The sequence below is a fragment of the Arachis hypogaea genome, chromosome 11 (genome assembly GCF_003086295.3).
Source record: "Arachis hypogaea cultivar Tifrunner chromosome 11, arahy.Tifrunner.gnm2.J5K5, whole genome shotgun sequence".
Classification (NCBI taxonomy): domain Eukaryota; kingdom Viridiplantae; phylum Streptophyta; class Magnoliopsida; order Fabales; family Fabaceae; genus Arachis; species Arachis hypogaea.
The window spans coordinates 79,703,623-79,715,633 of record NC_092046.1 but is presented as its reverse complement, the minus strand read 5'-3'; the positions used below and the strand labels follow the sequence as shown (position 1 = coordinate 79,715,633).

At 38.0% G+C, this 12,011-nt stretch overlaps 1 non-coding gene across 1 annotated transcript; it reads right to left on the bottom strand.

The window, feature by feature from the left end:
- Positions 1 to 277: 277 nt before the first annotated feature.
- Positions 278 to 385, bottom strand: LOC112724234 (small nucleolar RNA R71). Its single transcript, XR_003163408.1, has one exon. It is a non-coding gene; the product is annotated as a small nucleolar RNA R71 (small nucleolar RNA).
- Between the last annotated feature and the right edge of the window lie 11,626 nt (positions 386 to 12,011).

Genomic DNA, 12,011 nt, shown 5'->3' with positions numbered 1-12,011 from the left:
GAAGCCTCAGCTCATAACTCTTGTGCAAAACAACTGTTCTTTTGGAGAAAGTGCCCAAGAGGATCCAAATGAGCATTTCACTAAATTCCAAAGGATATGAGACACGGTTAAATCTAATGGTGTTCATCCTGAAACTTATAGATTGCTACTGTTTCTATTTTCTTTGAGGGACAAAGCATCAAAATGGCTAGAAACATTTGCCAATGAAAGCTTGACAACTTGGGAGGATGTTGTGAATAGATTCTTAACAAGGTTCTACCCTCCACAAAAAGTAAACAGGCTGAGAATTGAAGTGCAGACATTCAGATAGCAAAATGGTGAGACTATCTATGAAGCCTAGGAGAGATTCAAAGATTTGACAAGGAAATGCCCCCCTGATATGTTTAATGAGTGGGTGCAACTTCATATCTTCTATGAAGGGCTGAATTGTTAATCAAAGAAAGCTGTAGACCACTCATCTAGAGGATTTCTTAACAAGAAGAAGACCATTGAAGAAGCCATTGATGTCATAGAGATAGTGGCTAACAATGAGTATTTTTATGCCTCAAACAGAAGCAACAACAGGAGAGTATTAGAATTAAACCATATGGATTCAATCCTGGCCCAGAATAAGATGATCACCAAGCAACTGACTGAATTGACCAAGCAAATATAGAAAAATCAGGCTACAACTATCCACACTTAACCATCACCTCAAGGAGAGTTAGAAATAGAAGAAGGAGTTAACTGGGAGGAAGCTAATTACCTTGGAAATTCATCTAGGCAAGCTCATGATCCATATTCTAAGACCTATAGCTCTGGTTGGAGGAACCACCCAAACTTTGGGTAGGAAAACCAATAAAACCAAGGCCAAGACCACAGACCCCATAATCCAAACCAGTATAACAACTCCACTCACCAAAACTCCAACCAAAAACCATACCAGACCACACAAAACACTTATTTATAGCCACCATACCAAAGCCACGATAACCACTCAAAACACCCTAATTTCAACCAACCATCACCACATGATGATGACAGAATGGCCAAAATGGAAGCTATGCTTTCAAATCTTTGCAAGGAGTTTAAAGACACGAAGAAATTTCATGAGGAAGTGACATCCAATCTGCAAAATCAAGATGCTGCCACTCAGAAACTTGAAGCACAAATTGGATACTTATCCAAGCAAGCTCCTGGCCACAAGTTAGGTAATGCCACCAGGACAACTTCAAGAGAGAAATGCAAAGCTATTACCCTCAGAAGGGGAAAGGAATTGAAAGAGACTTCAAGGGAGACTCAAGAAGAGAAGGCAGAGGGCAGTCCAAATGCCAAGGAAGAAGCACAAGCACCTACACCCAACCCATCAAAGGAGAAAGAAGTTCTAAGGTCATATGTCCCAAAGGCCCCTTACCCTCAGCACTTAATGAAGAATGCAAAGAACAACCAATTCTCCAAATTTTTGGAGATCTTCAAGAAACTTCAAATCAATATTTCCTTTGCTGAAGCACTAGAGCAAATGCCACTCTATACTAAGTTTCTGAAGGAATTAATGACCAAGAAGAGAAGCTGGAGGAATGATGAAACTGTGGTATTAACTAAAGAATGTAGTGCTATCATCCAACACAAGTTGCCTCAAAAATTGAAGGACCCAAGAAGCTTTCAAATTCCATGCATCATAGGGAAAATAATAATTGAAAAAGCCTTATGTGACTTGGGAGCTAGTATAAATTTGATGTCCTTAACAATGATGAAAAGAATGAAGATTGAGGAAGCTAAACCAACAAGAATGGCCCTCCAATTGGCAGGTCGATCATTCAAATACCCTCATGGAATAGTAGAAGATTTGTTAGTAAAAGTAGGAGACTTTATCTTCCCTGCTGATTTTGTGGTATTAGACATGGAGGAAGAAGTTAAGGCTTCAATAATTCTGGGGAGGCCATTTTTAGCTACTGCTGGAGCCATCATTGATGTCCAAAAGGGTGAACTTACCCTTAGGTTACATGAAGAGAGAATGGTGTTCAATGTATTCAAGGCCATGAGCTATCCACCAGAGTCACTGGGAGAGTGTATGAGGTTGGATGCAGTGGAAATTGTGGTGCAAGAAGCCTTTGAAGAAGCACTTGAAGGATTGACAGAGAGTGATTTCATGTTAAATGTTGAGGTTGCTAATGACAATTCAGCTTAAGTGCCTATTCCAGGTACATCGGAGGAGAGGAAAAAGGAGAAAGAAGCACCCAAATCGGAGCTGAAAGCACTGCCACCTACTCTCAAGTATACATACTTGGGAAGTGATGGAAGTTATCCAGTGATCATCAATTCTGCCCATAGTCAAGAACAAGAAGAGGAGTTAATCAAGGTGCTGCAAAAGCATCAAGATGCCATTGGATGGACCTTTGCTGACTTAAAAGGGATAAGCTCATCCATATGCATGCATAAGATCTTGCTGGAAGATGATGCCAAACCCTCCATTCAAGCCCAAAGAAGATTGAATCCTGTCATGAAAGAAGTGGTCCAAAAAGAGGTTATGAAGCTATGGCAGGCAGGAGTAATCTATCCCATTTCAAATAGCCCATGGGTGAGCCCTGTCCATGTGGCTCCAAAGAAAAGAGGGAACACAGTTGTACCCAATGAGAAGAACGAACTCATCCTCACAAGAACAGTAACAGGTTGGAGGATGTGCATTAACTATAGGAAACTCAATGAGGCAACTAGAAAAGATCATTTTCTACTTCCTTTCATGAATCAGATGCTGGAGAGATTGGCAGGACATGCATATTACTATTTTCATGATCTAAGGTGGTTTGCAATTGTGCAACAGATGCAATATTCAATTGAAGGGATCTCTTAAGGCTCAGGTGCCTTCCTTTTAGGTGGATCAGCTGGAACTTGGGCGCTTTTCATCACTTGCTTGGTGATTGGGCTTTCTACTAGGATGAAAGAATCTTTGTTAATCCTGACTCCGGCCTCTTTACACAAGCAAAAGATAAGGTTTGGATAGGCTAATCTGGCTTGAGTTGACATCATGTTTGCCACTTTGTATAGCTCAAAAGGAATTATTTGGTGGACTTCCACCTCATTCCTCATCATAATGCAGTGAATCATCACAGCCCTTCTGATGGTAACTTTAAAGCGGTTGCTAGTAGGGAGTATAGAATGCCCAATGAAATCCAACCAGCCCCTAGAAATTGGTTTGAGATCTACTCCTCTCAGTTGGTTTGGGTTACCTCTTGTGTTGTTGATCCACTTAGTTCCAGGCAGACATATGTCTTCTAGAATCTAATCCAACTTCGGATTAGTCACCACCCTCCTATTAAAGGATTCTGGATCATCCTTTTGGGGAGGTAACTTGAAGGCACAAGTACAAACCCCAATAAAAATCGAGAGTATTTAAACCTCGAGTCGTCTCACAAGGAATTGCAATGAAGTGATCAATTATTGGCTATGAAGGAACAAGGGGGTTTGATTTGGTGATTGACAAGAAAAGTAAATAACATGAAAGTAAATAACAATTAATAAACAAAGGAAGGAAAAGGAACTCTTGGCTAAGGCATTAAAATTGAGATCACCATCCTTGTCTACAAACCATATATTGAAAATTATGAGGGACCAACCCATCAAGTCTACTTCTATACTTGAAGTATGTCAAATAGGCTTGATCAACATCAACCTATAAGTCCCAACCTAGCTACTAAACGACTTAATAGTGGGCTAGTGTCAATGGGTATCAAATTGACCGACAAGGGACCCAAATCTCCAATCCAATTAGACCTATTGACTCAACGTCACTCAATTCCCTTAGCCTAGGTGTTCATACCGTGGGTCGAGCTGTATGAGCCAAGATAGAAAATGACCGACCTCTTATAAAGGTTGGTCGACACCGACTTCTTCCCAAAGAGAGCTCGGCCAAATTACTGTAAAGACCCAAATAGGCCCAAAGCAGAAGATCACAGCCCACCTAAAGGTGGCTGGCCAAAGATAAGGGGACTCACCCACAAAAGATAAGATAAGATAACTAACTTATCTCAAGGGAGGTCACACCACACTACTATAAATACACTGGAGCACCCAGGTATAACTAATACTCTGATTCTGCACAAAAAACCTGCTTAAAGCCCATGCTAACTTAAGCATCGGAGTCTCTTGCATGTACCACCACCCTTCGGTGATCAAGGATCAGTAGCACCACCAAGATCCAGCAAGTCGGACACAGCAGCTCCTACCCCATTAGAAGATCTCATCCAAGATCGACCTTCAGTTTCAGGTAACCCTCAGAACATTGGCACTGTTGTCGAGGAACCTGGAAGTCATCCCATCATCATAGAGGACAACCTTCACAACGATCACAACTCTGGCTTTGAGGACAGAACGCCGCATCAGAACACGGAGACCATACCAAAGGATATTCCTCAAAACAAGGGAGACAAACAGCCCCCAAATGCAGGAATTTTAGAGGCCATCCGTGAACAACAGAATCGCCTTAAACAGCTAGAACAAGAAGTCGACCGGCAGCGGAAGGTGATGCCAGGGCATCTTAGGCTAGTTTCACTAGCCTTTTTCTTTGTTTTTAATAGGTTTTATGCACTTTATTGAGTTATAAGTAAGCAATTGGGTTAAAAATTCATGCATGCATAGATTCATCTAACCATACTTGATTTGATGCTATTTCATGAGAATTATGCTATAATTACTTGGGTGCTAAGAATAATGAGAATTTTCATGACTTTAGCAAGGCTTTGATGTATATATTGGTTGATGATAGGTGAAGGAAAGCATGGAAGGAAGTTGAAGAATGATGCATGGAAGAGATGAATAGGAAGCAACGTTGGTGGCCATGTTGGACCACCAACGTTGCCTCAAACGTTGGAAGACAGATAGAGCAATTCTCTGTATGTGTTGCTGGTGCTCACATTTGAGGGAACATTGGCAAGCCAACGTTACCCCCAACGATGTGATAAAATGTTCAATTCTGGAGCTAAATAATTTTTGAGCGTCGCGTATGCGTCTATGACACGTACGCGTGGCAGAGCAAAATTTTTATATCCACATGTACGCGTCACCAAACGAACGTTGGAGGTCCAACGTTGCCTCAAACGCTGCCTCCAAACGTCCGTGATAAGGAGCCCAGAATTTGGAATTGAAAAACTTGAATCAACGCGCACGCGTCAGTGACGCGTACGCGTGGATGGGAAAAATGGCAATGCACGTGTAAGCGTACAGCACGTGCACGCATGGATTGGCCAATGTTGGTGGGAATGTTGCCAATCTAACGCTGAGTCCAACGCTCTTCTACATGTTTTAAAACTGGAAAATGAGATTTTTGCATCCACGCGCACGCGTGCAACACGCGCACATGGATGAACATTTTTACCCGATGAGCGCAAACGCGCAAGGCACGCGTACGCGTGGGTAGAAGAACGTTGGCACTCCAACGTTGAGTCAAACACCAATGACAACAAATTCATCTAGTTTTTAGGAAAGCGTTCGAGTCAATGGTGGCCATTAAATGTTGACTCCAACTTGAAGCACCAGAACCTTGCAATTCAAACAGATCTCTTCTCAACAGCAAGGGAAACTAATTGGAGCCATTTCAACCCAATTCCATTAAGGCCAAAAGCGCAATTCAGAGATTGAAGATCAATGGAAAAAAGTGAATAAATAGCTTAGAATTTAAGTTAGAAGTACCTTCTTCCCCCTTACCTTTTTTTTACTGGGACTTTACTTCAATTTTTACTTTCTGTTGATTTTAATTTCCAGAATTTATCTTTCAATCCGAATTTCCATTTTTAGAGCTATGAACAACTAAACCCTTTCATTGGGTTAGGGAGCTCCGTGTAATTTAATGGATCAATATTAGTTTTCATTCATCTTCTTCTTTCTTTTCTCTTGATTTTACTAGAAGTCTTTCATTCTTCATCCAATTGGATAGTTGTCTTGGGAAAGAAGCTATTCATAATTAGATCTCCTCTGAACCTTAGAAGAGGAATGAGAAGATCATGCTAGAAATACTTTCTCACATTGGATTAGATTGGGGTTTGGATGGATATAGTGACATGTAATGCTACCAATACTTTGATCTATGAATTTGTGTAGTATAATCAGTGACCAAACTTCATCTCTTCCCATGAGCACTTAAATCAAGGAATTGGGCAATTATTCATGCTTAGAGAGATTAGATTGCCAAAGAATTGGGATCTAATCACCTAAGATTGCCAAGGAGATCAATGAACGCATTGATTGAGGAAGAGATGAAAATGATTTGATCCGTAGAATTCAATATCTCCTGAAACCCAATGAATCGCCATCTCTGATCTACCCATTCTATTTACCTTCTGCTCTTTAATTTCATGCTAAACCCCCATTCCCATTTAATTTTCTTGCAATTTAAGATTCTGTCATTTAATTTCTTGCAATTTAAGTTTTCCGCCAAATTTACATTCTGTAATTCTCAACCAAATCTTATTTCGCTAAACTAGCATCGTTCTCCAATTAACGTTGATTAATCTACCAATCCCTGTGGGATTCGACCTCACTCTACAGTGGGTTTTTACTTGACGACAATCTGGTGCATTTGCCAGTAGCAAATTTGTTGAGAGGCAAATTTTCATGAATCAGGAGGATGAATGTAATGACCCAACTTCCAGAACGTCATGATCGTACCGAAAGTAAGGCGTTACTAACCTGTTTTCCTTTATTAACTATTTACTATTGAGCCTTTAGTTCGATATCGCGATTTAGTTTTATAGAAAATTCCAGAAAAATTTTCTTTTTGTTTATCAAAATCATATATCCAAGATCACTAAGTAACAATAATCACATAATTATTAATACTAGTAAGAATTTAAATAAAATTCAGGTACAACTCCTATCCCTCTGCATAAAATAAAAACTAAAGCTACAAAGGCGAGGGAATTCTATGAAAGAAACTTAAATTATGAACTTAACTCATAAATAAATTCTAGAATCGCCCACAGCTTCCAACTGATTCTTCGAACCTGTATCACTGAAAGGGTGGAAGATTTTGGGGTGAGAACAAACTACACGTTCTCAGTAGGGAATGAAAACGCCGTAAAAGTAATGATTAACATGCAAATAATTAACTTTACCTATAAAACCCCTTTTACAAAACCTTAGGAAATACTTTTTAATCTTACATTAGATAATTAATTACTTTCTTTAAAATTTCTAAAACTAAAATGGATCTCAATCGTAAAAACCTGTCATATTAAATATTTTTCAGCTACATAATTGATTCTCAGTCACAACAATAGTTTTTAATCATCTCAATACATTCACAAACTATTAACACAAATAAGAGACTCAATTCAACACCCAAACAACACAATAAGACAAACAACACAATCACAGAGAAGTATTACAGGCAAACATAACCAAATGCAAATATACAGACAATATGATGCATGTCTGTCCTAAGCAGGCCATAAACTCACGTGTCGGTTTACACCCTGCAGCCCGACATTACCTAGGAACAAGTCCTAGATATGGTTTCCCTTTGTGTCCTTAGTGCATACGTGTCGGTGGTAAAAATACCACTCCTTCGTGACTACCGGCAGTCGGCGCAAAGCCTGACCCCATAATATACGCACAAGGGGAAACAACGATCCTTATATTTTTATAAAATTTCAGCAGTACCTCCCCTGAAACTCAGACTTAGCCACCCTTACGAGTTCCCTCTTTCTCAACAATTCATCAGTCCTTTTCTCAATAATTATCAAATAGAAAATTTTCAATCAAACAGAAATTCACAACTCATGATAAATAGTAATTCAATTATACTCTGCGATTCCCACATAATCCATTAATCCAAATCCATTCTTATCAATTCATAAATAATTTCCACATAATCCATCATTAACTTCCATTTCATCAATTCATCAATTATTTTAACCAAAGGAGTAACAGTTTTTCACTTTCCAAATACCCAAAACATATTATCACCAAACTTAACCAAAATATTAGCAATATTGACACCAAAACACATAGAGTATGTATTATTTACATAATTCCAGTTCTCTTATAATATGTTCACACAAAAATTTTGCTGCATATAGTTTCCAATTATCACAAGTTATCCTTATACTTTTAGAGTTACTAATTTTATCTCTAAATTCAGATTTCATAAAAAGTCAATTTAATATTCAAGCTTCAATCTTTTAACAGTTCTCAAACTTAATTCTAATTAATCATGAACCAACATTAACAACTACCAAAACCAATTCTAACCAGTCACAAGTCAATTTCACAACCAATCCGATACATTAGCTAACTAAAAACAACAAGGAGCACTTACTCTCAATAACCAGAATACAGCCACACAACTCAACTAATTCAGTATAATCACATAGAATTAGAACCTTTCAACAATTTCATCAAAATCAGAAAAATTAATATCAATTACAGGTTCAAATACTCACAACAAAGCCCAAAGACATTCACAGCCATAACCTGAATTCAGTACTCCAGTTGAAACACTAAAACATCATCAAACTTAATCCAAATTTCATAACCTCAAGCTAAGCTTATTTCTATCAATTAGTCTCTCATAACAACAAAATAAATTACATTCACAGCAACAATCCAAACTCAATTCATCAATTATCCATATGACAATTTTTCAATAATTAACTCGGCATATTTCAATTTAATAAATTATACTAAATTAATCATTATTCACAACAGCATCTAAATTCAATCACAGCTTAGAATAATCATAAAAACTAACTAATTTCAAATACATTTTACGTCATTCATGTCAATTAAGAAATTCATAACCATTGTTAACCATTTGCACTTATCCAAATAACTTTGTAGGCATTCTAAATTAAAAACGTTTAACTTTAAAAATAAATCTCCTACCTTAGAGTGTCAAAATCCATAGAAATTGGGAAAGCTGCACTCATCAGCAACAACTCTAATAGTAGCAATATCATCTCAAAGTAGTAGCAGCAACAATTTGGCATCTCCGATCAACGGTAGCAGCATTATTTCCGATCACACTTCACTCTCGCAGTAGTAACCACGGTGGCAACAAATAGAGGGTTCAAATTCAATGGAGTCAAAAATGGAAATGAGTTCAATAGAATTGGAACTACAGATAGCTTACAATAAAATAACGGAGCAGCAGCAATAGGGTTTTCGGGTAGCTCCAGTGGCAGTAATGGCTAAGCCAACGTAAACAGTAGCAGAAACAGTGGCTGAGCAAAGGACAATGGTTCCAACCTTTGTGAACTCTCTCTCACCGTAAATGGGCTTTCTGACGGCAACAGCTTCTGATCACAACACGACAACCTGGCGCAGTGAAGATCCTTTCTTCCTCTACTCTGCGTGTATTCCGCGATGTTGGTGATAGTAGCATCCAGCGAACCCTCCTCCTCCAGCGGCGGCTCCTGCGACGGCACCAAGGCACGACGGCGACGGAAGGCACGGCGACACAACTTCACGCAGTGGGTCACACTCCTCCTTGTGTCACTGACTAGCGTCCTCCTTCCTGAGCATCGCATGTTCTCTCTCTCCGTTGGTTCTCGACGGCGACGGCTCTAAGGGAGATGACGAGCAAGGACAGCAGTGGCTCTTCATGGTGGTTGCTCTCCTTTCAGCGACGTCAGCGGCGGGACGGCTCGACATGCACGGCGCAATGATGAGATGGACGACGGCGGTACCCAGCTGGCGGTGCCACGCTTTTCTCCTTCTCTTCTTCCTCGCGGCTCCCTCACTCTTTGGATCTCAAGCTCTCTATTCTCCCTTTTCATTTTTCTGTTTCTTTCTTTTGTTTGTGTGTGTTGTGTTTAGGAAGAAAGGGGGGTAGGGTACAGCTGAGGGATGGTGAGGGTGAAAGGGTTAGGGTTTCTTATTTTAGGAATTAGGATTTTTGATTCAATTTGGAAATTTAGGTTTAGGAATTAGGGATTTTATAAAAGAATATGGATATATATGAATAGATATTTTGATAAAATTGGAGGGTAAAGTAATTTTAAAACCAAATATACTCTCTTAAAAATATTTAAGAACATTATTTATCATCGTATTGCTAAGTTGAATTAATTATTTCTAATTTAAATTATAAAATAAGCATATTAATCCTATTTTTATAAAATATAGTTTAAACTCAATATTAATTATTCAAATTAAATTATTTAACTTTTTATTATTTTTCTATTATCAAAACTCTAGTTTTAATTTGTGTAGAATAACTAATTATAATAAAAATTGTACTTGAACATTAATTAACTTAAACTTAAAGTATTTATAAAAATCAAACTAATCATTTCTAATAAATTAATTTCTAAGAGTACAAATTAATAAAATAGAACATAATTCATTCATAATAAAAATTACTTAAATTGAATGGTACAATTCTTTCTTAATTTTCAATTACTAAAATTATAATTTCAATTATATCAAATATCCAATAAAGATTATATAAAAATTCTAATTAATTTAAACTCCTATAATCATGAAACTCCATCTAATTACCTTTAGTAAAATAATTTTCTTAAAATAAAATTATCATCAAAGAAAATAAATCACAAATAACTAATTATTTAATTTTCAAAAACTAGGGTTGCTACACTGAGCAAGATTTACAAAGAGAAACCAGGAGGCGTCGAGCGCTGGAAGATAAACTCCTTAAACTCGAGGCCGACTTCAAAACAAAAGCTACTCGGTCCAATCATGAAGACGGCCCCCGTTGGGACCAAGATTCATTCACAAAGGAGATCATGAAAGCTAAAGTTCCAAAGGACTTCAAAGCCCCTGACATGACCCTGTACGACGGTACGTCCAATCTGAGCCATCATCTCAGCAATTTCAGAAGTCGAATGTATCTTACAGATGCCTGATGTGAGAATTTATGTTGATCTAAAATTTCACAAAAATAGAATCTCGTTGCAAGCATAGCCTAAACCAACACTGAACTCTCATAATCAAAGTTTAATTCAAAGATGTCACAATTCAACATAAAATAATTGGGAGTTTTAAATCCCGGGTCGTTCTCCCTAGGAATTGCAATTAAGTGTCATATTATTGTCTTTGAGGGAACTGGGGTTGCAAGAGAAGCAAGAAATGTAAATAGCAAGGAATTAAATAAACATGCAAGAAATTAAAAGTCAAAGCAATAAAAGTCAAAGCAATTAAAGCAAGAAAAGGGAATTTCCAATGCAAGAAAACCTCTTGGCAAGTAATTGAGAGCTAAGATTACCTATCATAGCCATTGACCACAAACACATGATGATTATGAAGAGTTAATCCTACTTAGTCAACCTTACATCGAAGATAAGTCAAATAGGCATACTTAACTTCAATCCCTAAGTCCTATGTCAACACTAATGGGTCACATAGAGTCAAGGGAAACCAAATCAACTAACTACTCTAATATATCAAACAAGAATAGATATCAATGACTCAAAAATCACCAAAGTCATCAATTTTAAAGAGGGAGAAAGAAAACCTCAACCTCGTTTGATAGTGAACCAGAAAGAACCTTCCTGAGATTAAAGAGGGAAGCAAGAGGAAAGAGGGCTGTTGGTGCAGAAGAAGAGGAGGAAGACTTGGATATAACCATGGAGGATGATATGGAAAACCATCATGAAGGAGAGGTGAACAATCATGCAAGAAGAGGTGCAGCTAACCCTGCTGGACAAGAGAGGAGAGTTCTTGGATCCTACATCAATCCAAACCCAGGAAACTGTGGTAGCAGTATTCAAAAGCCAACCATCCATGCTAATAATTTCGAATTGAAGCCTCAGCTCATAACTCTTGTGCAAAACAACTGTTCTTTTGGAGAAAGTGCCCAAGAGGATCCAAATGAGCATTTCACTAAATTCCAAAGGATATGAGACACGGTTAAATCTAATGGTGTTCATCCTGAAACTTATAGATTGCTACTGTTTCTATTTTCTTTGAGGGACAAAGCATCAAAATGGCTAGAAACATTTGCCAATGAAAGCTTGACAACTTGGGAGGATGTTGTGAATAGATTCTTAACAAGGTTCTACCCTCCACAAAAAGTAAAC